Consider the following 4,689-nt stretch of genomic DNA (forward strand, 5'->3'; position numbering starts at 1 on the left):
CTCCAGCCTGAACCGGTTCTTCGATAATAACAACCGGGAGATGTATAAGGCCAGCCCAGCCACTGAGTGCTGGGAACGGGGAACGGGCAACAGGAGTATCGGCAGCGCGCAGTCACATGAACTCCCCTCTTGGAGGATTATGTTACCCCCACAGCCTGACGCACAGTAATGAGACGTACAAAAACATACAGCACTAAGCAAAATCTCATCGGCTTTGCAGGGTTAATACAATAAACTCAGTTAACCCTAAAATGTGACTGTTTTTGTAGGTTACATATTTCCATTGATGAAAAAGTAGGAGGTAACTTCCATGTGTTCCAAATAGATTAAGTAAACAATTAATAAACAGTAAGCTACATATAGCTCCGTTTCGATCCATAAATAACATATTTATAACGCATATGATGGTTGTCCTGTACAGTCTGACATCAAACCTGAAATAGCAAACAGGACACATTGGGAGACAAAATTAAACAACCGGTTGATTACGACCCAAACTTCCCCGTATCCGCTTACCCCCACGTCCTTGTCTAGTTCATCTTATTCTGTTAGTGTAATTCAAATGTTCCAGCAAACATTTACACACACACACGCACGCACGCACGCACGCACACACAGTCCATACAAACAAACATTCTATTGAAAGACACTCATTTTTTATGTTTGTCTTTATTGATGTCCAGCAGCCTTATGGCATATGTAAGGGATAAATAATGTTACACAAAACCAATGTTTTGGCCTACTGTGGCACAGAGAGATGTCTATGTAAGGGATAATCAACGACGCGCCGTGCGTTTCTAGGAAAATAATGCACGTTCGAAGTGGTAATAAGGACCCGACGCCACAAGCGGAGGGGACTTTACACTTCGATAAGTGCATTATTTTCCTAGAAACGCACGGCGCGTCGTTGATTATCCCTTACATAGACATCTCTCTGTGCCACAGTAGGCCAAAACATTGGTTTTGTGTAACATTATACCAAACATCTATTTAACAATGCTTCACCTTCTTACATGTATTTTATTAAACAGGCCTACTGTGACAGAGTATAGACCTTTGAGTAATGTTGACATACTGCTCACTAGAACAATAGTAGAATGGCATCATGGAGCTTGGGCATCACTCACAAAGTGATTTTATGATCGACAGGTTTGCTTGTCTCTGAATTCCTCTTCAGAGAATTGTAGTTCTTGCTGAACAAAGCATTTAGAAAACTGGACATTTAGCAAAGGGCAGAGAAGGCCAGAGAGAGAGAGAGAGAGGAGTGAGAGGAGTGAGAGAAAGATCAGAGGACAGAGAACAGAGAGAGAGAGAGATCAGAGAAGAGAAAGAGTGACTGAGATCAGAGGACACAGAGGAGAAAGAGAGAAATGAGCCAGACATAATGGAGAAGAGAATGAACACAAATGATCTGAAGAAAAGAGATGGAGGAGTGGAGACAGAGTGAAAGAGAGCAAAAGAGATGGAGAGAGAGAGCGATAGAGAAAGAGGCTGAGAGACAGATAGAAAAAAAGAGAGAGAGCGATAGAGAAAGAGGCTGAGAGACAGAGAGAGAAAGAGAGAGAGAGAGCGATAGAGAAAGAGGCTGAGAGAAAGAGAGAGAGAGCGATAGAGAAAGAGGCTGAAAGAAAGAGAGAGAGGGGGGGGAGCTACTTTGATGTGCATGCCGTCCTGCTTCTTGACGGCGGGCTCTTTGTCGGGAGGTCACGGAGGTCACGGAGGCTAATGCCAGGAGCCGCAGAGAGAACCGGCCGAGCAGTTCTCAGCCGGACAGCCCCACTGTCCCCGGCCCCAGGACACTCTTTCCCACACTCGCTCTGCTCTGCTCTGACCACGGGTTTGTCCCCACTAATCCGCTCAGAAGAGGTGTGTGTGTGTCTCTCTCTCTCTCTCTCTCTCTCTCTCTCTCTCTCTGTGTGTGTGTGTGTGTGTGTGGAGAGAGGATTGGGTGGTGTGGTGTGATGGGATCATGTTCGGTTATACGTTTTTGTGGTTATCAAATCTAGCTTGGTGTTGTGCTGTGGGACACTGGGTTGGTCACACAACGCATGCAGCATCCATTAGGACATGTTGTAACTACACACAGAGTAAGGGATGAGAGCTGGTGTTCTACGAGACAGTGGAATCTATACATTTATCTACAGACCTTTATGGAGTGGGAAGATCTCTCAGCCAAGCAGAACTGGCTAGTCCAGTTTTAGGGGATGAGCACATTTGACGTATTCCCCAGAACTGGATAAGAGCTGCTTTTTCCAGATTTCTATCTGTCAGGACAAGTTTTGGGAGTCTGTAAGAAAACCAAATACCTGGGCCACTACACCGCAGATCAGATGTCTAATGATGATGATGATGATATACATAGACAGTGTCGTATACGCTATACGCCCAAGCTAATATTTTGACAGGAACATTTCACATGTGCTCTGACAAAGTAAAAATCCAACTTTTTAAACCATACTGTACTCCACTATACACTGCAGGCCTGTGGGCAAAGTGTGAAAAGGCCAGTCTACAGAAGTTACAGGTTGCTTACAGTAATGGCCGGGTTTCCCAGATTCATTAAGAAGCTCTCAAGTGCGAGGAACTTCTTAGAAGCGTTCTTAGAGCGCTCCTAAGACGTTCTTATGACTGTTTCAGGATTCTACTGAAGAGGCCTACTACAGTAGGTGCTGTAGTGGTAGTGCACTGCTTTGTAATGCAGGTGTCAGCACCTTCAGAGCAGTGTTGAGGAACCTGATGGGTACATTTATGTGTTGCCTAAATACGTCACAGAATGACATTGTTGCCTTGCTGATTAACTACTGTTATGTTTACCAGTCTCCAATGTGGAGTTAGCCTACTGCATGAATGTCTTTTATACGAATGTGTGTGCAGGGGATGATTGTGTGATTATACTGTATACCCTTGTGATGATGACCCTTCTGGAGTCTGACACTATTAGCATAGCTTTGCATCATTTACTGGGTACTTAAGTAGGTTTGACCAATTAGCCTGTATAGCTAAAGGGAGCTGTAGGTTAACTGGTATGAGTTGATGTGTTCCTTTAGGTGTGAGCACATACCCGCACTAAGCAGAATATTCCAATTCATCATATCAGGTCATATAGCGCATTTCATACACAGAGGTCCTTCAATGTGCTTAACATAAACACAAGCAAACTGGAATAGCTAATAGAAGGACTATAGCCAAAGATTAGTTTAATAATTAAATAATACAAAAAGAAAACATAAAACACACAAGGTAATAAGTACACAAAAGCATAAAAATCCCAGTGTTTAAAAAGTAATAATTAAAACACGTACTGTAAAAACGGCAACAGTTTCAAAGTGTTTAAAAAAGTAATACTTAAAACACACACATAAAAAAAAGATAGAATGATTATACTAGTCAAGCACCCACTGAACAGCAGCATTCACTGGAGATTCTTGAAGAAGTCCCAAACTGTTCGTGTACGGGCAAAATGGCCAACCACAGGGCTCGATAGTCCCCCTTGTTTTAACTTAGAAACCTCGCCAACATCGCTTCGGCTTATACATTGATTTTTCTTCAGCTATGAGTTTAATACAGGGGGCAGTTAACATGGTGTTAATATGGTTTTGTTTCTTTTAACTTGCATAAAACACTGTCCTGTGGCTTATGCGGGAAATTACTGTACTATTATATTGTGTCCCAAATTACTGCAAGATTCCTACAGTTCTGATTTTGCTAGGGTCTGTGCCAGTCATTCATGCTGTTGGTGCAAGTGTCCAGCATTCCAGTCTCAGAGCCATGGCAGCGTGAGTAAAGGGTCGTTTATAACTAACTATAACTATAACAGCATGCACACTGACCAATGAGAAGGAAAGTCTCTCGTCATGTGTGGACGTTGTCATTCATATTAGCAAGAATCCACACGTACTGTTGCCTTGTGCTCTGTAATGAAGTGCTTCATCCAGCTGCTCTATGTACACTTCACTTGCTTTCATCCAGTACCTCTGGACCTCAACCATGGCTTGCTTGCTCTCCTGTGCAAATTCCCGGCTTTTTTGTCTTCAAGTTGCTGCCACATGCTATTGTATCCTCAAGCCAGCACAACCACAGTAACGGCCAGAGAGGGGTGGAAAACTCCAACTTCGTAAAAAGTCTTTGAGTAAAAGTCTGACCACGTATTGGTTCTACCTGTGCACTTACTGTAGCACAGGTGATCTCATCAATTAGCTGCTCTACCTGGCTGAAGAGTTGTGCTAATTGGAATCAGCTGGTTTGAATGAATGGTTGGCACAGATATGTGGTAGGACTTCAACTCACTGAAGCTGGGGTTTTCCCACCTCTGGTAACGGCCTGTGCTATGAAGTTGACAACAATGAGAAGTGCAGATAGTAAACAAACCTGATAACCTTCCCCAAAGCCCCAGAGCGTACACACACACACACACACACACACACAGTCCCACAGCATACACACACACACACACACACACACACACACACACACACACACACACACACACACACACACACACACACACACACACACACACACACACACACACACACAGTTCCACAGTGTAGTATCTTAGATTGCAGGGAAGTCTCAGGCAGGGAGGTACCAGGGCAGAGCTGACTCAGCTTCCTTCGAAGATCTCACCCTAAAGGAGCATTGGGGTCAGTGTGTGTGTGTGTGTGTGTATGTGTGTGTGTGTAAAAGGTG

Source organism: Sardina pilchardus, chromosome 18, assembly GCF_963854185.1.
Source record: "Sardina pilchardus chromosome 18, fSarPil1.1, whole genome shotgun sequence".
Classification (NCBI taxonomy): domain Eukaryota; kingdom Metazoa; phylum Chordata; class Actinopteri; order Clupeiformes; family Clupeidae; genus Sardina; species Sardina pilchardus.